We start from the raw sequence: 25,790 nt of genomic DNA, 5'->3' as shown, positions 1-25,790 counted from the left end.
GAAAAAGTTAATTTACCTCTGCCTCTTGTGATTTAACTGCTTGATCTTCCCATTAAAACAACTGCAGCACTACCAAATTTGACAGAGTTGCGTGTCGAGTGAGGATTTGGGGTTTAGGATAATCCCTAGAAGTGGCTGAGATGCTGAGATGGATGTGTTTTCCCAGAACACGTTTTTCTTTACTTGGAAAAGGCAAAACACATGAAGAAAATAAAACTCAAGATTTTGAAGATATCTTTTCTAGGACTTACCTGACTCTACTGTTCATCTGCATTTTTTGTTCACTTTTTTTTTAGATCTTCCGTTGATTGTAACAAAATTAAGTCTATGACATATAAACACATCTACCTATGGGTTACTGCAGTGTTCCAGCTTTATGTGATTGGGACATGTGAAGAGGGCTCAAGAGGAGTGACAGAGGTGCCTGGAGCATTGACTCTGGCAGTTCAGTGAACGTACGTTAAAAACAGTAGTGGAGGAGGATCAAACTGGCTCATACTTGATCAGGTGTGTGTTAGTTTTGAATGTTTGTGTCAGTACTGGCAGGTGGTGCTTTGGGAGCAGGGCTGTGAAATGTGTGCAGCAGCAGCAGCAGCAGCAGCAGCAGAGGCAGTTCAGAGGCTGCACCTGTCAGGTTTTAGCTGGTATCTCTTGCTGGTGGTACCTCCCATGTCTGGCTGCTTCCCCTCCCAGGGTCGCTGTCCGGTGCTCGCCAAAGGAGATGAGTTTCCTCATCTGTGCTTTGAGTGCAAGCACATGCTGAAAGTGGGAGGAGGGTTTTGCTGAGATGACAGAAGCATATGTGCAGATAATGTCTATTCTTGCATCTAGCTCTCTTCTGCAAAATGCCAATGGTGAGTGGTGGTAACTGAAGAAGAAAAAAAAAAAAGAAACCAAGCCAATGAAAACAGTGAGATAGATAAACTCAATTTTGTATGAGAATAGTTGTTATCAAGTTACTGTCACAGGATAGTTTTGCCTTGTGAAATTGCTTTTCATATCAGCTCTCTCTTTGTCTTGTCTTTCAGATCAAGGAGATACTGGAGCTTGCATTGTAGATTGTTACATTTATGGAATTCAGAATAAGGATAAAAATTTAGGTAAAATGATAAAAAAGTCAGGAAGGGGAATAAGCAAAGACCTGCTTGTGAGCCTTTACCTTGAAGACATGGCCATGCATATCAGAGGGGTGAAAGGAATCCCTTGGAGAAGACAGGATGGTAAGAAGCTCTCCTGAACCCCTGGATGTTCAACACACAAATCCCTGAGAAGGCCAGGATTTCTACAGAATAATTCAGTTCTATTTAATATCTTTAATATCTTTATTGATGATTTAGGTGAGGGAATTGAGTCCACCATTAGTAAATTTGCAGGTGACACCAAGCTGGGGAGGAGTGTCGGTCAGCTGGAAGGCAGGAGGGCTCTGGAGAGGGACCTGGATAGGCTGGAGAGTTGGGCTGATTCCAACGGGATGAAGTTCAACAAGGCCAAGTGCTGGGTCCTTCACTTTGGACACAACAACCCTTGCAGTGCTACAGGCTGGGCACAGAGTGGCTGGAGAGCAGCCAGGCAGAAAGAGACCTGGGAGTTTGGATTGAGAGGAGGCTGAACATGAGCCAGCAGTGTGCCCAGGTGGCCAAGAAGGCCAATGGCATCCTGGCCTGCATCAAGAACAGTGTGGCCAGCAGGAGCAGGGCAGTGATCCTTCCCCTGTACTCAGCGCTGGTGAGGCCACACCTTGAGTGTTGTGTTCAGTTCTGGGCCCCTCAGTTCAGGAAGGACATTGAGGTGCTGGAGCAGGTCCAGAGAAGAGCAGCCAGGCTGGTGAAGGGACTTGAGCACAAGTCCTGAGAGGAGAGGCTGAGGGAGCTGGAGTTGTTTAGCCTGGAGAAGAGGAGGCTCAGGGGTGACCTCATCGCTCCCTCCAACTACCTGAAAGGAGGTTGTAGCCAGGTGGGGGTTGGTCTCTTCTCCCAGGCAATCAGCAGTGGGACAAGAGGGTACAGGCTTAAGCTCTGCCAGGGGAGGTTTAGGTTGGATATTAGGAAGAAATTCTTTACAGAGAGGGTAATCAGACATTGGAATGGGCTGCCCAGCAAAGTGGTGGATTCTCCATCCCTGGAGGTTTTTAAGATGAGACTGGACGTGGAACTTAGTGCCATGATCTAGTAACAGCGGTGGCAGTGGATCAAGGGTTGGATTTGATGATCTCAGAGGTCCTTTCCAACATGGCTGATTCTATGATTCTATGATTCCATTAATTTTTACAGCAAATAAAGTAGTTGAAGAACATGGAAATACTTGGTAGAGGACACATGGCTATGGTGCCAGGTACAGAAAGCAAGCTGTAAATTTGTTATAACTTTTTCCTTACGTTTTAGGTTTGTACTGAAGATTAGTTAGCTCATGAACAGAAATTAGTTGTAATGGAAAGAAAAGAAGGAAGAGACCACACCAAACAAAGACTTTTCTCTCATTGATATTTCAAGTTGGATCTTCAAATCCTTGTTCAGAGTCTGACTCTATAGCAAGTAACTGTATCAGAGGAAGAAGGATAAATTGGACTATAATGTGCAGGCAAAACTGTGCATAGCTCATGCATAAAAGGATTCTGGATTTTGAGGTCTACTAAATCAATTGAGTTTTATTGCAGTATTTTTTTTTGTTCGTTTGCTCAGGAAGAGAGCATATATTAAATATGAAGACAGTATATCTAGGAAAATAATGATTTTATTAGTTAAGAAAGCAAGGAAACTATGTAATGCCCTAGTATTCCTTTAATCTGCTTATCCAGTGCTAGTGTAATACATCTTCCTTCTTTAACCAGGATTCTAAATGAATGACAGTCCCAGTAAATTATTGAGGCCCTTCCACCCACTTTATAGAGGTTACATCATCCAACAAAGATTTAAAAAATAATAAATGACTTAGGTGGACAATGAAATTCTAAATTTCAAGTATGAAATGGCTACCTTCATTCATGTAAATTATACCATGAATTGACTTTTTACTCTTAAGACAAAAATTAATTCAAAACAAATTTATAGCACTTCCTCTGTAGAAAATGTGCTGCAGGGAAAGGGCTGAGTTCACTGAATACATAAAATCCCAGGCCCCTAAATATATAATGCATTAATGCAAGATATCTTCATATTTATCTGTGCCAAACAGTCATGATGGCTTATTTTTTTGTCTGAAGTGTAATTTTTTTAAGCCATCAGCTGACATCATTTTTCTTTATTGGCTTGGGTTGGACTGTGTTCATTTACTATGAGTGGACATTAAATATTTAGTTTAAACACACTGAAAAGATCAATAAAAACCTTCCAGATATCCCAGCTTTCAAAAATTCCCATCTCTCATGAAAGATGTGCCAAAACACAGTATTAATTAATAGCCCTGAGTGATTTTAATAGAAAAATGGATTAGCAGAAGCTTTGAACAAACTTTTCAGTAATTTAATTTTTTTTAAATTTAATGTTTAATATAAATTTGATGTTGAGCAGTTCTGTCCCATACTGCCTGTATGCCTGCTTTCTGTTGCTGTGGTACAGCTACTGGACACCACACTGTGGAGCTACCAGATGCTGTGTAACCTGTTTAGGAGAGGTGAGCTCACTCTCGTGGTTTCACAAGTCCCTCTAAAGAGGCTTTCTGCCACTGGCACAAATGGAGGCAGGTGTCCCGAGGTCTTTCTCATGGCTAGAGATATAATCCAGAGATTTTCCCATGCAGGATTTCATGGCAGAGGCAGAGCTTTGAGAGTTGTGTGGGAAGAAGTTGCCAGTCTGGTTCCTGAGCTTGGGTCCACTGGAAGTGGCAGGTGTTCCTTCCAGCAGTGCCGCGCGGTGGCACATCCGTGTCACTCCGAGAGCGCCTGTGTGCGGAGGAGGACTGTGGGAGGAAACACCTGCTCAGCCATTTGAGCTGTGCTTCGTGCCAAGCCACGTGGAGCTGTCAGTGGCTTTGCAAGGCATTTGGTCAGTGCTGTGTACTCACAAATATTGCTGCTGTCTGGGCTGGATTTAATTTTGGGGGGATTGAAAGAAAGTACCTTGGGAAGGGCTGGATGAGGAGAAGACACATAAACCTTTCTTCCTGAGTCAAATTTGTTATTTTCACAAATGTGGAACACATTTGGTCTGGCATCCCATTGATTTGTTTACTGCTTTTGTGTCCCACATTTGCGGAGGCTTTCCAAACATAGATATTTCTCTCATCTGGCCTGGCTCTGACTACCGCACAGAAACCCCTGGATAGGTGGGTGGAGTACACATCCAGGGCATTTTGGGTGGGCGTGAAAGGGAACACAGTGAACTTTTAAAGTAACCTGGCCTGTACTTTCAGGCTTGCTCATGGCTCAAGTGTAAAAATTATGGGATTTGTTTGGGAAGTGATGTTAGACAGTATCAGCTATAAGCCCTTACCTTGGTTGCGCACAGCTCGCTCTTTACGTGATCTGCCCCTGGATGTGGAATATTACAGCACTGTTACGAATTATTTTGTCTGTGTGCTTTGGAAAGTATGCAGTATGGCTCACTTTCAAACTTCACTTTTGTTATAAAAATCAGTGGCTCCTAGAGTGACCTGAAACTGGTCAGGTAGGATTTTAAAGAGCAAAGAATTTCACAGATGGCTGATTTGTTTCTTCATTGTGGTATGTAGAAATAGTTCTGTGTTTCAAAAAAATATTTCCCCCTGGCATTTTAGATAAGACTATTACTAGTTTTTCATATAAACATAATTCCCAGTTTGGGTGGGATGTATTTCAGTCAAATAAAACTGAAAGAAGGAAGAAACCCATCCTCTCAGCTCAGCGTCTTTCCAGCCAGAGCCCTCTCCTCTGAGTCTTCCTGCTAACCACCATTTCAGCTGGTCTTGCCCTCTTCAAATATGCTGAGGAGTTAAGTACGTACTAGCTCCACTGCCCTAACACCTGACATATCTGCCAGAAGGGCTGGGAGATCTAAAGAGGGTATTTTTTTTCCTGTGTATAATCTGAGGCCTAGTGTACAGACCCTGTTATACTGTAGTCTTTCAGAAATGGATTGACTTTACTGAAATGCCTCTGCAATGGCCCAGAAGAAGACAATTTTCCCCAGAAGCAGTTGCCTAGCGTGCATCATTCTTGGCAGTATCTGCAAATAAACTTCTTGTAATTGATTTAATAATTTTCAAATAAAAAAATTATGATAGCTGTGGACAGCTATAAATAACAGAAATGAAACACATTATTTGCACTGCGCCTTCACATGCACTTGTTTAGCTCTTTCTGCTGTTAAGTTAAAACATCTGTTTCTATGGAAGTGGAGCATTCCATGCAACAAACACAGCACTGGAAGTGACCCACATATTAAATGACAACATTTGACAAATTCTAGCAGTTGATTACTGGGGAGGAGTAGACTGTGGTTATAATCAGAGTAAACCAAAAAAATGTGTACCTTTATAAACCTAGAGTTTAAATGAAACATCTGTACTAAATCATGTTTGTAGAACAGCACTGTAGCCAACTACCAGACCGTATGATAATGGGGTGTTTTTAATGATCCCTATTTCCATCGCATCCTCCAAATCAGATCCAGACTGTGCCCACTGGCATGAATTCTGCTGGAAACCAATTGGGATAGTGTCAGGCTACAGTGAATATTGTAAGTTTAGATACAGATACCCATAACATTTAATGATTCTAGTGCCTTATGGAGATTATAAGCACAGGTAGAAACTCAGGTGAATATTAGCAGTAGTTTTGTAGGCTACAGACTTTTCCAGTCATGTTTTAACCCCTGGAAAAGGGGGATATGTTGCAGTGACGGTGGAATCTTATTTGTAAGGAAATATGAGAGTATAGCAAGAAAGTATTAGAATTACAGCAGTGGGTCAGCTGGTGATAAACTAAGACTGCTCAGTCTGGCACCAAACCCAGGTTTGGCAGCTCACTTAAAAATAATTCTTTGGGTCTGTGAAACTGGTATGCAAAAGTCAAGTACAATTGTCTTTGAGTGCTTTCCATTGGTGTTAAGGGGATACAAAGCAATGGAAAACTAGTTTAGTCCATCTCTTTATGTAGATTCTTAAACCGATGTTCATTAATAGCCTCTGAACATACACATTTTCTTATTACTGCAGAATATTCTGTGAATTAATTAAAAACCACAAACAAATCCCCAACTTTGTATTAGCTTTACGTAGTCGCTACAATCTTTCAAAACCAGAAAAAAGCAAATCTACTCTGCAACTAAACTACATTTTTAGTTTTAGGTGGCCTGTAGTAAAAAATTGCTGTTGCATTATGAAGACCTGCTCATAATTCCTTGACCAACATGAGTGATGCTCAATAAAACTGAAATATTGAAAGAGTGAAATATTTCTGAAGTGATGATAAAGAAATAGTAGTTAATTAGGACATTTAAGGTTCTCATTTGGAACAAGTAGATGAGTGCTGTTTGGCAGGGAAAAAAGGACAGGCTGCATTAATAGGGAGCAAGTAATACAATGAGTGGTAGCATCTAAATTTAGCATTAGCAAGACATACCTAAAATACTTTAATAATCAAAGTATCTCGTTGATTAGAGCTTACCTGTCAAGGCATTATGTCCATCAGGAGTTAATGGGATTCTAATTTCATAGAATCATAGAATGGTTTGGGTTGGAAGGGATCTCAAAGATCACCTCGTTCCAACCTCCTTACCAAGGGCAGAGACAACTTTGACCACTCAAAGCCCCATCCAGCCTGGTCTTGAGTGATTCCATGGGTGGGACATTCACAACTTCTCTGGGCAACCCGCTCCAGTGCCTCACCACCCTCACAGTAAAGAATTTCTTCTTACTTCCTAATGTAAGCCTACTCTCTTTCAGCCTAAAGCCATTCCCCCTTGTCCTGTCACTACATGTCCTTGAAAAAAGCCCCTCTTAATTTCTGCTGTAGGCTCCCTTCAGGTACTGGAAGGCTGCTATAAGGACAAGGGACGAGTTTTTAAGATAACATGCAAGTTGTAAAATGAGGGGTTAGGGAAAAATCTATACAGTATTCATTTAAAATAACAAGTTGATGGATTTGGATGGTCCGATAATTTTAAACATTCTATTTAAATTTGCAAATAGTGTATGAGAAGCTTAACTATTTAGACCACTGCCACAGTGGAAATTGTGGATAGTAGGCTACTGAATTATAGAATAACAACAGGAAAGTGGACAACCAGTGTCACCAATGCCCTTAAATATACAAGAAAATCTGAAATAAAAACTTTGATTACTTTGAAATAAACACAAAATTGGGAGGTGGGGAGGTGAGGTGTGGGGAAATGTTAGAGCTCAAAAGACTTAGAAATACCAGATCATCTTTGGGTTTATATTTTATTAAAAAGTCTTCATAGATTTCTAAATGTTATTCTCACAAGGGACTATTAGATCATCTCACCTGACTTGATCTTGCATAAAAGCAATGTCTAGAATGTCTAGAGAACCTCTAAGAGGGCTTTTCCTCATTTGGTACTTTATAACTAATAACATACAGTGCCTTTACACAAAATGAAATGCTTTGTCATATAGATATTTGATGAAATAATTCTCACAATATTTCTTGCACACCCATTTTGATGATGATGTTTATTTTAAAATCCAGTGCAAAAGTATTTACCTGAGTTTCAGTTCAACTGGTTTGCTTCTGGTCACAGCATTCCACAAATAAAACTGCTTAATCAGGACCATCTATATTTTCCCTATTTTTTGGCCTCTTTCAATATCAGGCCATCAGTATCTATTTCAGTGTATTACTTTGTCTGCCATTTATAATGGCACAGATGAACTGTTGTATAAAGTTGAAAAAATATCTCTGAACCTGCCAACACCAGTGTCTCATTTCTCAAGCCTAACCTTTTGGTTTGGAAGATTTTTACAATGGTTGTATGTCTGACTAATGAAAGTTGTCAGATTAATCTGCCTCGTCAAATATGCTACTAACTAAAATTCTACTTATATTGAGGAAGAGTGTTCGTAATTGATGAAATCTTTCCAAATTTTACATAAAGGCAGTTTCAGAGGGTTTTTCTACACCACAGTGTGGAGGCTGCAAGTTACATGCTATATGCTTCATCAGTCATGAACAGAAGAGCTTTACAGGAACAGTAAATAAGAGCTAAATTAAATGGAAGGGGTATTTTGTCCAGATAAATTTTAAGACACCTTTCTTAAAAATACGTTAGGCAGGTAATCTCTCAACAAATGCAGCCACATCTTAAACTCATGATTTTTAGAACTCTCTGGTATGAAACTCACTCCAGCAGACAAATTTTGACTTTTGTAAAGTCAGTGAGCATGACCACTACCATTTTGTAACTCTATTGCATTTTTCTTCTGGTATCATGTACAATTACTTAATTCTACTTTGCCATTTGTATGTCGTGTGGGATCCTGCCTGTATGGCATGGCAGTTGAAAGTCTGGCACACGTTCTGGACAGCTGTTTTGAAGTGAAGGCTGAGATGCGTGCTACATCTGGAGGTGCTGAGGTTTGAGCGCAGACAGTCAAAAAGTCCAATTTCTCTTTAAGGATGACTGGGATAGATTTACAGTATCTAAGCTCTCGTTCAGGAAGGGGACTTCATAAGGACCTATTCAGGCAGATGCCGTTGCAAAATCAGAGCTGAAGACTCTATGGCACATTTTGTGATACTACAGAATAAGTTAAACAAAACCAAATTAAATCTTACATTAGAGAACTCCTGAACATTGCCTATGCTACCCTGAAATGGCAGCCAAAAGCTGTATGCTCTCTGTCTTGTTTTCTTCTAATTTTTAAGATCATGGCTAGGCTTCGCGAACGAAGATTTGAGAAGGGCTCTACCCACGCTTGCTACAAGCGCACTGATGAATTTTTTTTTTTTTTTTAAGATGTACTTTTGTTTAATTTTACTGTATGTCAATGTAAAGTTGAATATAGACTTCATAACAAACTTTGTGGATGACTGGAGAATTGCTAAAATGGTAATACTATCAATCCCCAAAAATTGAAGTCTAATTAATTAAGATGCAGTGTGTCTTAAAAAGTAGAGTGAAAGGGAAGGGGGTTGGCAAATTGGTTTTTTAAACTTGGTTGGTTGACATTTTTGTTCTGGGAAAAGGATGATCCTAATATCATTGATTTCATTTCCTGTCCAGCCAAAACTTCTTAATGCACACATTTGTGTCACATAAAACCAGTACATTCTTATAGTTACAAGAAATCTTACATTTTTGATGACATTATAAAAACACAATCAATATTACCTGATTTCAGAGCAAAGTAGAAATTCACTTTTTGCACTTGCGTATTTTAAAAATACAGGTGCCCAAGTTCTTCTACATACTGCAGACTTCGAGGAGTGATGCATAATTCCCAGAGATTTCTGGTTTCTATTTATCGATCTAGAATGTTCCTCCTAAACTAGAAGTATCATGGGTATGTTATGATGCATAAGAAGGTGATAGGATTGGCTGGGAAGGTGAATGCTTTGGTTATTGACATGTCCTTGATTCTTTCCATAATATTTTCACCCTTCTGGCTTTTTGAGACACGGTGCTTCCAACAAACTGAGTGCCAGCCTTGAATACTGAATACATCTCTGAGGCAAAAGTGGGGTCAGTGGGAGCTGAGGATCATTCATGTCCTTACTATATCCTTCTTCAAGGCTGTGTTGTGCCATATAACAACAGTCTAACCTCACTGTACCACATTACTCAAGGTGGATGGAATGTTCCCCAGCTGTGCACAGTTCCACAATTCCCCTTTTCAGCAGAGGACCTGGCAAGGCATCAAGATGGCCCTTTTTTCTCCAGCATCAGCACATCAGTGCCCAGGACAGTGAAGCTTAACAGGATCTGGAAGGAAGAACAGAACATTTGATAAAGGATGCACTTGGGATGCACTTAGAAGCTTTGGTGATGCTCATTACAGAAAATCCAGACTGTGCTTTAAGTGGTGATTCCTACTGAGTGCTTCCTTCTGTGCCTGCAACAGAGCATATTCTTGGTTCTGGTATAACATTGTGTTTATTTTTTCAATTTCTATTGCAAAAACTGTATCCTAAGTAGGCTTATTTCTTCAATCATCTACTAAAATCAGCTTTCTACCTTTCCAGAAACATATCACATTGGTTAAAACATATAATACTGTGATAACCTACCTTGATTAGACAAACTTACCAGCATAAGACTACACTGAAGAGCTCCACTTATGTCATATCTATACAGAAACTGTAGGGTGGGCCCTGGGATGTCTTGCTGAATACTCTGCAAATCTTGCATTATGTAAATTGAAAAATTTTTGGTAGCTTCAGGTCGTGAACCAAAAATCTGATGGGGATCATAGCAGTATTTTAAAGTCCTTCAGAGAGCAGGCACTCACACAGCTCTCTCTGGTCCTTCTGCTTCATGTCTCTGATGTGCTGTGTGTAGCTTGCATTCAGTTTATTGTCCCTCTCTCCCTCATTACTCTTCTGGTGTCAACCAGAAGCCAGCTGGCTGGTCCACCCTTCTTCAACTCAAGGTTACTTTGGGGAGTACCAGAATAACACAGGACTGTCTCCAAGAGGCCCAGTGTCTGCCTTTCTCCAATCAGGCTTGAAGGACCTGCCAAAGAATTCAAATAATATCTTGTTTTACAACCACAGAATGACATACAAAAAATTCTTCCCCTTTCCGTGCTGGAGTTGATACTTTTTATCTACAAAGCCTGTAAGACATGGCACAGCCATCTCCCCTTTGCCTTCCCCCGCTGAGTCTTTGCTGTGTGCACACCATGCAGAGGGAAGTTTGTGTGATACCATCTTAATGTACTTGAGCTCAGCCAAATTCTGTGTGAGGCAGAGACTGAGGCCAGGAATGGAGATTTAAGAAAGCAAGCTCTGGAATCACCATCTGTGGAGCTAGGCCCTAAGCTGGAGGTACATGAGCAGCTCACTGTAGCTCTAATGGGTAGAGGTGGATCAAGTGATTGCTTCCTACTGAAACTCTTACGATCAAGGAAAATGCTGTTCTCAACAGCATTGCCTTATCAGGGAGTTCAAGACAAGTCTAAAGCAGCTGAAAAACCATATTCATAGAGAAGGAATGAAGATGTCTTATATCATGGGTTCCAGCTTTTCTGCTAGATGTTCTTTTCTCCAGCAGCATTCTCGTGACTGCCATAGCAACAGGTTCAGAATAACGCACTGACCAGTTTCCAGTATTGCTTAATATGAACTTTGGAGTGGCCAGGCTGGTTTATGGCTCAGTGCAGTCCAGCATGGCTGCAGTGCCCAGGAGAGTCTGGTCCTCTCCCACCAAATACTTGGTTCCAGGATCCAATATGTAAAATAACACTGTTCAGCTACAGCTGCAAATGAGGGTTGTTACTTTATGGTTGTCAATTGCGTTTACTTTGAAAAAAGTGTTTTAAGAAGAAAAGTGTCTAAGATAGTTGTGCTACAGCTCATAAGTCTTTTGGTGTGATTTGTGAGAAGAGAGAGAGAGGGCCATCCTCAGCCAAGACCTATGGGCAAGAAAACTCCTTATCCCAAAAATTCAGGACAGGGATGAACAGCAGCAGCAGATGAAATGAGCATACACTCAGTAAAGTGTTTTAAAATACCTTCTTGCAACTAATAATTTTCTTAAACCTACTGTGAAAAATTTATAATTCTTTCTCCATTTCCTCCCCTGGTAAAAGGTTGCCATAATCCCTAAGTCTTGACTGACTGCTGTGTGTATTGTATGTACATTATAAGCTGGTTTTCTGATACTGGTTTCCTGTCATTAGTCAAATGTCATTTCATCTGGAGCAGTGGCTGATTTCCAGATGAAAGGTAAGGGCTCTGGTAAAAAGGATGGGCTAATCATGTTTTCACACTGGTGAAAATCAGGAGGAAATTCAATTCAATATAGTTGTTCTGCATTTACATCAGTGCCACTTCACAGAATCACAGAATCACAGCACATGCCGAGTTGGAAGCGACCCACAAGGATGACTGAGTCCAACTCCTGGCCCTGGACAAGGCCATCCCCAAGAGTCACACCATGTGCCTGAGAGTGTTGTCCAGACACTTCTTGAACTCTCTCAGGCTTGGTGCTGTGACCACTTCCCTGGGGAGCCTGTTCCAGTAAAGCTACATACAAATGCATTGTTTTACAGTGGTAATTTTTCACACTAATTAGTGAAAGTGGAATAGCAAAGAAGTCCTGTGTTATGTGGGGATGCTCATTAACCAGTATTTCTGGTTTTTATTATCTAGTTTTTCAAATTCTTGGAAAATAAATTCTCTCTGATCTTCTACATGGTTTAGCAGAGAAAATGGCAAAAGATGACACCTGGGACTTCTTTCTGGATGTTAGGATGTTTGGAAAAACCTTTGGACTGGAGATCATGAAAGACATTGTCAGAACTGTTTAGGAGTACGAAAAAAATACCAGGTTGTCTGAACACATTCACAAATCTAATACCTTTAGCCCTTTAATACAGTGGTAAGAGTCAAGGGTCTAGTTAGAAATATTTGTTTAAATACATGGCTTCTTGCCAGATATAGTGATTGTCATATACAGAGAAATGTGAGTGCTTGCTGGGAGGACCCTAGGGTGATCTGAAAGACTCATTTTACCTTCCCATCTGGCACAGGGCTCAAGGGGGTTAAATGCATATCCCTGCTGAGCCCAGATCTACCCTGCCCGTGACAGTAACAGCTTTGGTCCGATCAGACTGTCAGTGGTTGTGGTGTCACAGTCACATTCCAGCACCATCATCCTGCACTGAAGAGCAAACTGTTGACAGAAGTCATAGGAGAAAAGGAATATGAGAGGATTACATCTGGGTTGACTGTAGGGACCTTGTATTTAGTTGATTTTTATACCATTTTAAAACTTTCTGTGTTAGAGAAAAGATGTTGAAAGGCAAAAGAATAAATCAGATTCTGTGCTTGAAGTATTTATTGGAGAGACTGAAATCACTCCTGCTGCAGTTCCCTGTTACAAAAGATATTGCAATAAGCCTTTCCAAAGATTTCCCTCGCATAGGCATCCAAGGGAGAGTGGCAGCATATGTGCTTAGTAAGGGTTAATATAGTCTGGCACAGCTAGGGGGGTAATTGAAGAAGAAGACATTGTAGCTATGGCTCCTGGTGAGAAACTCCTTTCCTGGAGTGTGCTGGAAGTCATGAGGCCAAAGGCCAAGTGACTTCATTCTTCTCAGAAGAGGCCATGACACACATCCTGGAATGGCACATGGAAATTTCAAAAACATCTTACAGGGGCAGAGGCCTCCTACAAACAGCAGTGTGAGCCCCAGGACATTTTTCACTTATGATTGTCAGTTTAATAACCTGGCACATCTCTCTGAACAATTAGGGGACAGATACTCAGCTAATACTTGTAGATTGCCCCAGTACAATCACATAGTTTCATGCCTGTCTTTCTACAGCCTTTTAAGATCATAAACCCAGGCTTTTTTGCCATTCAGTGAATTCTAAGTGCCAGCCTGCAGAATCTCAAGTCTGCTTCTCAATAACCCTGATAAACCCGCATATCTCTTACATGAAGGACGATCCTTTCTTAGAACTGATGTCTTAAGGATTAGGTTACAGAGAAACTGCACTCCATATGGGCAATACAAAATAAAATCAAACACAGCCCAAAGTATAATAATGTCAGAAGAGCAATAATTTGATATGAGGTGGCTTGTTACAAACTGCAGTCTATTTGCAACAGAAGTCCAATCCAACTTCCTTCTCCCAGGTCCTGGAAGGTTCAAAGGCTTGATTAGTTATGGTCTGTACAATGCTCTAAGATTCTCATGTAGTGATCTGTAAAACAGCAACTCTTTCATTTTCTACTACAAAATGATGCATTTATGCTTGTCTGAAGCACAGAAATTAGGAGCCACTGGAAAATGTGAGATGGACATCTAGGAGCTTGGGTATTAGTTAAGGTTAATAAGCAATGAGTACCTAGTTATGTCTTTCATAACACACCTCTACTTTTCATGAAAACAGGCTATTGTAGCAAATAACTGACTTCAGTGGAGTTATTCCACTTTGTACTAATAGGGGATGATGGACATTCTACCTTCTTAACAAAAAGAAATGCTTCCTTGTAAATTCATAACACGATGATTTCTAGGAACAGTAAATGCATTTGTTTTTTCAAAGTCTATCTGTCAGTATGACAGTATTGCAGTAAACCAAAACAATTACCTAAACATTATGTTATTAGAATTCATATACATCTACATAAGCATTAAAAAAAAATACAGAAAAAAGATAGTAGTACAGTACAAGACTCCATCATGTCCATGATGCCCATGTCCATCAGTATAACTGATTAGCTTTGGAAAGCATAGATGTCCATGCAAATGAAAAGGTTTCTGTTGGCTAAATTCCCTCTTTTTCTTTACAAAACTTTATAACAAATACATGACCTATTTTTTCCTCTGATTCATAGTCATCTAATGGCTAAATCCATTTTCTGTTGGTGCTAAGTGTGCTCATTTGCTGGTGAGTGACCTGAAGCCATGGTCCACACTCTTCAAGGAGCCTCCCTTTCAGAGGACAGACAGATGGTTGGTGGCTTTGTAAGGTTTGCTGCAAATCTCAGAGCCCTTTTGGGTCTTTTATCTGGGAACAGTTTCATCCATGTAGGAACTTGGCATCAGGGTGTACCACAGAGGAGAGCCTGGCACCAGCCTTGTAGGACTGGGGACTAGCTTTTCTGGCTAAAAGGTACAAGGAAATCAAGCTCTCACTGGGAAAGGATTTCTTAGCTCTGGAAAGCCTGGGGGGTTTTTTGTTTATTTATCTGTATATCATGTTACATTCTTCAGAAATGCAATCATATCTAAGCAGAACGAGTGCAGTGTCTTCTTGTATTATACAGATTTTGATGCTGTGTCAAGACTTGCAATAAGGTTGGAAAATAAGGTGAAAAAATTTCCTGCAAGTACTTGCTCACCTAGAAGAAAAGTATTGGAAGTCTGTTATAAAGCAATGTTGCAATGTTTTCAGAAAAGCAAAAAAGCATTTGTTTTGCCTTGCTAGTGGAGCAGGAGCCCAGCATTGAAAAGCTAATGGGAACCCTCAACTACTGTCAGCTGTTATACTTTGATGACTTCAGTAACAATATAAGGCAGCTGAGAGTTTCCCATATGGGTCTTTGCTTCCTGCTCTGCTACTGACTTATTATATTGACAGTCTCATTTTACTAATTTGTGAAGAAATGCATGCAACAGTGTTTTTTCACAATTAATCAGCAGTTCCCAAAATATTTGAATATCATAGTGGAATACAGCACTAATAGTTGAGGGTGGTTTTTAATGTGGTATTAAAATCAGGATGTTAATCCTTCTGTTTCAGATCAGTCTTACAGTTAAAATGAAAAGAATGTGCACTACCATCTTTCCTCTTTGGATAGCGAAATGTATTCACCTCTACTTGGAGGAAAAAAAGCCATGAAATAACCATAAATTGCTTCAGCAAATTACAGTCTAGACTTGCTGATTTCTTTTAACAACACAAGATATCAAACCCATATGCAAGCATTATTGTAAACTGCTGTTCCTAAATGCCTGTAAATGCATTGTCCTGTAGACTAAGTATCACTGCAGCCAAGTAATTACTTAGATTTAATGTGGAATTTGTAACAGGAAAGGAGTATTCACTGTGTAACTTGTAGTAGTCTGGTTTTTCTCTTCCCCTGACATCTTTAGACAGTGTGGCTGGGTCATCACTATCATTTGACAGCAATGCAGCTTGCAGAAGATGAGAAGGCAATTTGTGGTTAGGTAACACCGACACAGACAGTGAGCTGTGTACCTCCAACAGGAAAACGAAACAGGAGTCAGGCTGCATTTCATTTTTAATCCTTTTTTGTGGTTATCCAAGTTTATCTTTATAATTCGTAGTACCCACAAGACGTACTCATTTCCTTCAGAACAACAGCTATGGAATGATGGAGGATTACCTTTGCCGTTTCCAAGCGACTAAACTTTGCCTCCTTCTAGATGATGGTGAAAGTTGCCACTGACTACAGTGTTCTTTCTTCCTTTCTTCATGTTCAGCCAAGCACATATACATCAAGTACAGGGCAGTCACAAGTTCACAGTAATTTCCAGTGAAAATAATATGCAAAAAAAGAGTGAAAATAACAAAGGTTTTTACAAACTATTCATTGTAAAATAGGTTGGTGCAGCTATTCAAGATTTTCAAAGCTTTGGGTAAAGTCACCCGATTGTATTGTACCTCTAACAGTGGCTTCTTCAGCTGGGACCTAATGGCTGTGTTACTGGATAGTTAATTTTGGGAACTGGAACTATTAAATGCACAGAGTAATTGTGATATGGAATTTCCGTGGTAAATTAGTGGAGTTCAAAATTAAACAAAAAATGTCACACACACACACACATACACACACACACACACAATCAAGTAAATCTGTTCCCTACAAGTGAAATATTGCCAAAGTGCATTGTAAACATGGAACAACTGCACCTGCATACAAGGCATTACCACTCCCTGTCTGCTGCAGTGTAGATTCTGTGGTATGTGTTTGTTCCCTCATGTCCTACATGCATTGTTTTCACAGAATACACAGGCAGAACAATGAGGCCAAGGTGATATTCTAACCAGACTGCTTCTTCTGCATGCTGACCTTTTAAATGCTCACTGAGTAGTCCAGCATCTGACTAACTGCACTTAGCTCCTGCAGGAGTTATCCCCTCAGGATAAGGCAACAATTTTTGGGAGAAATTTGTTATGCACATAGCAACAAGGCACTTGCAATCTTCTTTTTACAATCACTTTTTCAGTCTTGGCTTTATCAAACTCAGCAGATAAATAATGTATGCCCTTCCCATTTCCTATGTGAGATCATGAGTGAGGAGCTGCTTCTTGACAGATGTCCAGGGAGTATTTTCAGAAGTGTTTTTTCAGTCAAATGTAACCGTTATAGCCGTCTAGTCAATTTAGCAGTGGCATCTCAGTTTTCAAACTTCAGCCAGGTTTCTCATAGCTGTGACTAAAGAGGTTCAGTTAGAACTTCCTAACAGAACAAAAGAGCTCTTTTTCTCTGCTTAATATTACTTCAACACTTTTTTTTGGTTTCAGAAAAGCGAAAGGCGGTGCCTCTCAAATGGGGAAGGAAAAAAATGAAGACATTTTGAGAGTCTAAAGAGAGGAATGTAAAATGAAAATAAGTATGGCACAAATCCTAAGGTCTTTGCTTATAATTATTACAGACATTTAGGTACAACTTCTTTTGGTATACATGAGATATCAGGATTTTGGGCAGAACCTCTCCTACAGAAAAATAAAAAGGCATTTGTGTTATTGAATAAAGAGGGAAAATGAGAACAGTAAAAAGGCACTGGTAGAATATCCATACATACTAGGTTTGACCTAGATTATAAGTTTCAGTTATGTTTGCTAAGAACTCATATCATTAACTATATGTAAAAATACAAGTACTAAATCCACACAAATTACAAACCAAGAGTTACTCTCATACCAACTCTAGTACCTACCCTAAGCTGTAATTTCTAAGAAACTTAGACATTCCTTAATTTTTACAGTCATGAAAATACTAGTTTTCTTGATTACTAGCAGGGAGAAGCGAGACAGTAAAACACATTCTATCTGGACATTGCCCACTTTAATACAGGTTGGAACCATCTCATTTGAACTTTCTACAAATGCCTAAATATACCATCCCATTATTTTATTAATACATAAACTGTGCTTCATGCTTCAGGATCACAGCAGAGCACAGTGTGCCCCATAGGATGACCTAAGAAACCCTGTGTTGGTAATATACCATGTTCTCTCTTCATAACACAATTATGAAATGCAAAATGTCTGAGAGGTAAAAAGACAACAGTGTATAGCTCTTGATGACAATATTAACATTTTGGGCAGTATTAACATATTGCCTCTTGCTTCTGATTTACTGGAAAAATATACTGGAGTGTGTTGCAGACCCTTGCAATTTATAGAAATAAAAATTAAATGTATTGAGTAGGATCAAGTCTAGTAAATTCAGGACCAAATAAATCCTATCTGTGGATCTCTTCAGTATACTGGTGAACAGCAACTACTTCATGAGATCTTACATTTTACTCAGTATTTATTTAGGTTTACATTTACTGACAGTTTAGGTAAAATGTTTTACAATCTGATGACGAACTAGTAAGTAAGATGGCACTGAAGTTAGTGATAAATTCCCTTCATCAGCAGAGACTTTCTATCTCACTCTGATTTTCAGAAGTAAAATATTTTTTGTTCAATAGTTTGAACTACTTGGCTGAGAAGTGGTCCAGTAGCAACACTTAATGTATGGTGAGGTGCACAGTAGCTATTTTTTATGACAACTTTTGCACATTTTTAGTTCAGAAATAGTTTGTGGTTCATGTAATGGAATAAGTTCTTGTTCCTTTCCACTTAATGTCCCTGGGGTTTCTAGCAGTGATACCTTTGAGAAGAATGTTGTGGTTGAAACTTTCAATTGCTGTACTAATGCATTTCTGGTATTCATTGTACAGCTACTGTGCAATGGAGGGGAAGACAGTAACAACTATTATTTTTAGCAGCCATCCATTTGCCAAGCAAAGTGCTGATGACTAAATAATTTGTTACACATGCACTGGTCCAGATTCTGCTTGTCTTTTGCAATCAAAGCTCTCCTTGATGCATCTAGGAGAACTGAGATTGCAAGTATAGCCAATTCATTCCTCTAAAAATTGAAGGACATAGTTTTCTACTTTTCTACCCATTGAGCATGAGCGTACCCTGGAAATAATACTTGTAGTATCAGTCAAAGAGTAAAAAAAACATTTAATGAAAGTGAAAAATTTTCCCTTAGATTTATAACAGGCTTGTTCAGCCAGAAAAAAATATTAAAAATGAATACTCAAAAAAAAAAAGTGCAGTGACAATCCATATTATCATCTAAAAGCAAGGATGCCACAAATCCTCTGCCACTCACAGGTCAGTATCTGAGCTCCTTTCCTTTGATCTCTGCCATATCCCTCAATTCACATTGCTGGTAGTCTCATTCACTCTTCTTCTAAATGGTATCCAGTGACTCTATCTAGGTTAGTAAATCAAACACTGTTCCCAGGAAATTAACTGCCTCCACTGCTAAACTGCCAGAATAGTCCCTGGGATGGCTGTGTCCAAGGCTAGCTAGCAATATCTCAATTTTTTTTGCTGTTTGGATGCGGCCGCCATGTCTGACCCCATCAGACCACAGCCTCTGAGACCTCACCCAGGTAAATGCGGTTCTTTCACCAAGAATTCCAGCATATGACAGCCTGAATAGCGTTGCCTACAGCCATGGGCTTCTTTGTATTACTAAAGAAGTACATGAAGTCTTAATAACCCCCATAATTCTCACTACAAGGGGTCTTCCACCAGAAAGCTCTCACATCCTGGCACCTGGATCTGAGTTCAGGTCCTGGGATTGATTCACTGGAGGCAACTCCACTGTAGGAGTATCATGGAGACTTTTATCTCATAACATCCAGATGGTTCTTATTATAATAAGAGGTGATCTAGTGACAAGCTCTCATTTCTGCTTCTATGATGCCAGTTCATCAAGAGATGTTATGAGTGTAAATGACAACACAGTATGGTTTCTTACACTAGAGAGGAGCTATTAAAATATATATCTTCACTATTTTTCCCTCTCATCACGTAAGCTGTGTTGCTCCCTTGTCAGATTTTCCATCTGTGGCTTGCTTTCAGAATCTGTAAGACAAGCAGTTGTTCTGGAAGGAAGGGCTGTTGACATCAAGCTGTGTTTAAGGCAGGTCTAGAGTGCAGTTTGAGATTATAACTTCCCTTATTCTTTGGTTCTTTTTAGAAAAGTTGTAGTTAGACAAAAGGCAGTTGATTATTTTACAGAAGTGCTTTGGTTCCCTGATAAGTCTGGGTGCATAGCTACTCACAATCATCTAGAGATATTAAAATTTAAGATCTGGAGATGACTGAAGTAGAAATTTTAAAAATTATCATATGAATTTCTTTTTTGTGGCTTTCAAAGAAGTTAATTTTTATAGATCCTACAACAGTGCTCTACAAACACATTATGTATTTTTACATTCACTGCTGCCTTTTCCAAAAATGGCAGTTTCATGGAGTGGCAGATGACTAATAAAAAAAGACATACAGAGGAAATAGTTGAAAATAGACGGTAGAATTCATCATTGGACTAAAGGAAAATTAATGCATTTTTAACTCATACTTCCAGCCCAATCTCATTAAAATACTTCTCTAGTTGGGTATTTGCTTGATCTTCTCACAACGATATTAGTGTAAGTAATTTTTTATTACTTTGGACACAAAACAAAAGTAGTGGGTGTGTGAAAATATCTGGACAGAATATGCCCTTGAGTTTCCAAGGAAGGTGAATGTATGCTTACACAGTTTTGGAAAGGCATAATATTCCCTTCAACACTGTGCTACTGGCCTTTACCTAAATTTAGTCAGATGTGAAAAAATACCAAAGAAGTTCTTGCAAATATATTTTAGCATAAAAAGTAGCTTATTACAGAATTTAGGAAAAATTTCCTTGTGCTTATCAGCCTATACAGAAAATTCAATTATATACATCCTTTTGATAGTAGCTTGTGAAGAACTATATACTAAATACATCATATGAGCACCTCATACAATTTATTTTTATTTCAACTGGGCTGTTATAAAGGTGGGTCTACTTAAGGGTTCTAGCTGTGCATGCACAGTAAGCAATGAAGAAGCTAATCAGGATGCCAATAGGGTCTCCTCCATAGGGGCGCTGAGGGTTGATTACCTGCCCTCAGGAAAACTCTCTCTTGGATACTTGAGTGGACCTGGATAGATGGAAGTCCCTTCCTTTTAATAAAAGGGACTCATTATAGAACAGGCAAGAAATTCAGATTATCAGTGGCCCATTTCATACTCAAACCAGTACGGTTATCTCTGTTAATGCGGAAGAAAAGCTCTGCAACTTTTAGATTTACATTGTCAAGTGCTTTACTTATATTTTTTTTAAACAAGGAACCTTTAAAGATTGCCAATACCTGAGGCCTTTAATTAAGGACAACAGCAGGCAAACAATAGAAAGAGAGAAAGGTTGCAGGAGGTCTGGTTTCTGTGGTTGTTGTGGCAGATTTTTTTCTGGTAAGACAGGAAAGAGAAGACAGTAGCTGTTAGAGAAGGGGAAGAGAACTGGAAAATTGTATCTGCACAAAAGAGTTATGGGTTTAACGCTACCACTGAGCATTAAACAGCAGTTTGTGCCATATCTGGTCATCTGACAGGCCTCAAGGAAGAGAATATCCAGAAGTGTGTCTGGAGTCCAGAAACTGAGAGAGGCACACAGTGAAAAACAGGAGAGGAAAAACAAGATTTGTGGACACATATTGATGAGAAGACCCAAAAGACCAATCTGTGAGTGGTACCAGTGGTACCATCATCTGACCAGGAGGTCAACACACTTACTGGTGTATGTACTTTATGGTAGAATGAGGAGAAACAAAAGATGGAAGAGAAAGAAGATTCTGTATCAGGAAGTAGAGAAGAAATATGGTGGGAATAGTCAATAGTCACAGCTTAAGTAGAAATCATCAGGATATTTAGGAGACCATCAGAAAGAACAAAAGGCAGAATGATACTCAGAAAGCTGGGAGAAGAGAAAAATGGAACTTAAAATCCAGGATAAGAGAAGGCAGGTCTGCCTTACAGAAGAGTCCTTGTTAAAGGTTAATAGATGTGCAATGGCAAAGGACAGAAAGGTAAGAACTGAAGGATGGGTGCAGTGTTAGTTTCAAGCCTTAGAATAGTAGGCCAGCAGGCAAAAGGATCCTTGAGGGACCACAAAAAGTCCCCAACCCGTCACCACTTTGGGAGTGCTATGGCAATGTTCCTGTTACAATAGATGTGAAATGATTGTATCAACTTAGAGAAAATATTCACAAAAGTGCTGTAAATAAAAGGACAAAAATTAGTCATGTGGTATGAAGCAACAACTATAGATTCATCAGAAGAATTTCTTAGAATGTGGACCAAATGTTTGTGATGCAGGCAGACGGTCAGAGAGCTGAATGACTTTGGTGAGTTTGCCAAGATGTTCAAGCCAGAAGATCTGCAGCACAGTGACAAAATGGGAGACATTTGGAAAATCCATTGCCTGAGATGATCTTCTATTCCTCAGTCAACCTAAAAAGTATACCCATCACTCTGCTATTGAAGCACACAAATTAGAGAGCACAAATTAGAGCACACAAATTAGAGTCACCTGCCAACAGAAGATCATGATCTGAAAGCCAATCAAAACTATCATGTGTTCTTGAAAAACCCTTACATGTATTAGTACAGATTTTTGATGCTTATTGAAAGTTGTTAACCTCTGAGTGATAAATACTGGATCAACTCTGGCATTCAAAGAATAGGGCTTACAAACTGCAGTAAGGTCACAGGTGGTACAAATGAACCCATTATTTGTCCTTTCACCAAAGAAGTCAGTGTGTAAGTGAACCATAAGAGGTTCCTTAAGGGCCCTGAGGACCATGGAGAAAGCTTATGAGCATCAACCTGGGAGGCATTGGCAGGATATGCAACATGTGTGTTTGGAGCAGATAAGACACACAGACCCTTGGACAAGCTGAGGTCTTTATTCTTCCCACTAATAACATTCCCAATAAGGTGCAGGTGCCTCCTGTTATTTTGAGGAATTCCATCTAGCTTCCTCTGCCAGGACTTAAGAAGCCAAATATGCACAAAGTGCATCCACCCAGTGCATACTATTACAGCCTGTAACAGTTGCAGAATGGTGGTGGACAATTCGCTGGAAAAGCTGGAGGCAGGAAGGCATGGCTTCCAGAGTCACTTGAATGCCAATATTATAAATACTATATATATGATGATGACCTGATTTACCTTTTTACAACACATGGGAAAGTGGAGGTAATTTTATTTATTATTGGAATAATATCTGGATACTGATGAACTCATTAACTGATCTGAAAATCTGGAAAGGACTCCCAAAGGCAATGCAGGTCCTAGTTCAAGAAACTAGGGAAATTAGGAAAGTCACACTGGAACTTTAGTGTACAATAATTACAAATTTTTCAGGACCACTTTATAGTCAATAGCATTTTTATAGCACCTTTTTTTATTGAAATTCTTCACATTTTTTTCTTGCTTACTTTTTCTGCCTTCACAGAAAAGCATGAGAAGGACAAAAACTGTTTTACAAAAAGCAACACCACCTGTTTTATTATATGAAATGTAACACATATACTTCTTTCTCCTCTGCATATATACACCAAATAAATATAGCCCATATGGCACTCTGAGCATGTATATGCTGCTCACATTCATGCCACACATAGTTATCCTTTCAAGAAGTCACCTGCTAACTTGTGCTATTCTGGAAACTGGAAGTGCTCCTACTGCTGCAATAGCGCACTGTGGAAGATGCTGATCTGTAGGACAGATGTTATTCCTGATAAATTCTAAGTCTGATAGTGTATAAAACATTTATTTTTCTGCTGAATTAAGTATTGATTTAATTGGAGTTTTTTCTGTCTCCAATTTTGAGATCAGAGAACACTATTTCTAAAGCTTGTACATATTGCTTGGTGGTTTGCAATATTTCAGTAATGTCTTGAGGCTTTCTGTTTCATTGCAAATGCTTTTATAGCAATAAATTGTTCAACAAACACTGAATTTTATTAAACTGGCAAAATAAGTGATAAAGAAAGCTAAACAAGCCCACAGTCAGCTGTGCCAAAAATAAACAAATGTTTTCTTTTAAATACTAAAATAATGTGCAAATGAGGCTCGACAAAACAAAAATGCAGAATAATTCCAAAACTGAAGAGTGTATAAAATTAAAGTTCAAGAGCAGAATAGTCACACTATCCAGCTGTAGTTCCACTACAGAAGGGATTCAACATTCCGTGTGTAAGGAAATCCTTCGGCCATTTTCTCCTATCCATGGGCACAGTGTATTGCTCCTTCAATAACTTAACTGAGCCTCGCCCCTGAGCTGGAGCAGAGACCCTCCTTTTTATAAGCTTTTTTAGGGTTAATTTTCCCCATCTGTATTCACTGATATAGAACCAGAGAACAGTTGTACCAGCACAACTGAGGATACACTGTGCCCTCAGGGGTGAGACAACAGGTCTGGCTGGACAAGAGAGTCAACTCTTTACACCAGTCTCACTGCCTAATCTTACATATGGTGTAAATATGGTCCCCCTAGAAATTATGCCCTCTATAGTCTTTTCCCTCTGCTTTCTACTTTCCCTTCCCATCTTTTCTCCTGTGAATAAGTGTGTAAGAAGAGGGTAAAGCCTTGGCCTTGCAGTTGCTGAGCTTCTACAGCACCCAGGTAATGACCATCAGGGTTCCTCCTCTGGTCACCTGCAGCAGCACTGCCATATTCCTGTTGATCAGCAGTCAATTCACCCCACAAAACCCCACGTGCTTTCAGTGTGAAACAAAAATAGTTCATTCAATGTTTTGTTTTAAATTAAATAGATATAGTTCCTCCTTATTTCCTCCTCTATCCTGTCTTGAGTATTACAAAGCAACAGTTTGCATTTTATGGTTTTATCATGACTACTCATATCCAAGATGGGTAATGCAGAGGTGAACACTGAGAGGCAAAGCAACTGGAGTCATATTAGAAGGTAAGTTACAGTATTCTTTTTCAGTTGATTAATAGGAAGTCATAGAAACATGAACTCTATCTCCTAATGCAATCATTCCTATTTTGTCTGTTCTTAATACCCTCCAGTGACAAAGACTCCATAATTTGTCCAAGCAGTCTCTTACAACATTCAGTTACCTTCATTATCTTTTTTTCCTTGGTGGATTGCAATTTTCCTGAAAGTGGGACATGGTTATGGCTGATACAAAAGATAGATCTCTTTGACTAGTCAGGGCTCCACTGCTTTCTTTTAAGTTGATCATCTTCTTTGGAACATATATGTTTCAGAAGTTCCTGACTGGAAAAGCACTTCATGCCAATGAAGAACTTTCTTCAAAGACACTCTTTTACAAGTCTGATGACTGCAAAATATATATAGGAACAAAGGGGCATGATCATTTCCTTAACTCACAATTAGTAAATGTCTAAAAACTTGCAAATGTCACTTCTCTACAATGGTGAGAGAAAGGAAGAACATCATAGGGGTGAAGAAAGAAGATGCTCAGGAGATTTGTGTTGAGAACTTTAATAGCCCATTCCCTAAGAGAGAGATATTTCCTAAAAGCAGTTTCCTTTGTCCCATTTTCAGTGGCTGCAGCACGCTTAAGCAAGGACAGGATATATTCCTCTATGGAGAGTTCCTCTAACTAAACACAGACATTGTCAATGAAGACATCTGCAGCTGAGTTAGTCCTCTTGATTCCCTTTACAGTTAATGGAAAGAAAGATCTGCTTTTGGTTGTGATTCAGCTTATGCCCTGGACACTTTCTATAGGATGAGATGCACCTCATAAATGCATAGTTTGCTCCACTGACTATAAATTGAACCCGAGATCAATAGGTTGTATATAGACATCTAGACTGCATGCATTTAAAGTGAAGTGAGAGGAACCCTTCTACTGCTGACTCTTAACAGGAGCAGTTTCCATGGAAGGAGTCATATTATTTTCAGGCAAAATCACAGCCTTGTTTTGATTAATTTTTTTTTTTCCTAAAGCTGCAGTCTGTTAACACTTACTCATGCAGACTGTAATGATGTATTGTATATTCTTTTTAAATCTTATGTAACAGTTCTAGTGTGTAACAATGTCAGGATAATTA

General features: G+C 39.3%; 1 long non-coding RNA gene across 1 annotated transcript; it reads left to right on the top strand.

The window, feature by feature from the left end:
* The first annotated feature begins 304 nt into the window (after nucleotides 1-304).
* On the top strand, nucleotides 305-24,546 carry LOC126635112 (uncharacterized). Its single transcript, XR_007627528.1, has 3 exons — nucleotides 305-507; nucleotides 1,029-1,220; nucleotides 24,518-24,546. It is a non-coding gene; the product is annotated as an uncharacterized LOC126635112 (long non-coding RNA).
* Nucleotides 24,547-25,790: the final 1,244 nt, after the last annotated feature.

This window comes from Myiozetetes cayanensis, unplaced genomic scaffold (assembly GCF_022539395.1).
Source record: "Myiozetetes cayanensis isolate MyiCay16 unplaced genomic scaffold, myiCay2020 scf1, whole genome shotgun sequence".
NCBI lineage: Eukaryota > Metazoa > Chordata > Aves > Passeriformes > Tyrannidae > Myiozetetes > Myiozetetes cayanensis.
This window is presented reverse-complemented; position numbering and strand designations above follow the sequence as displayed.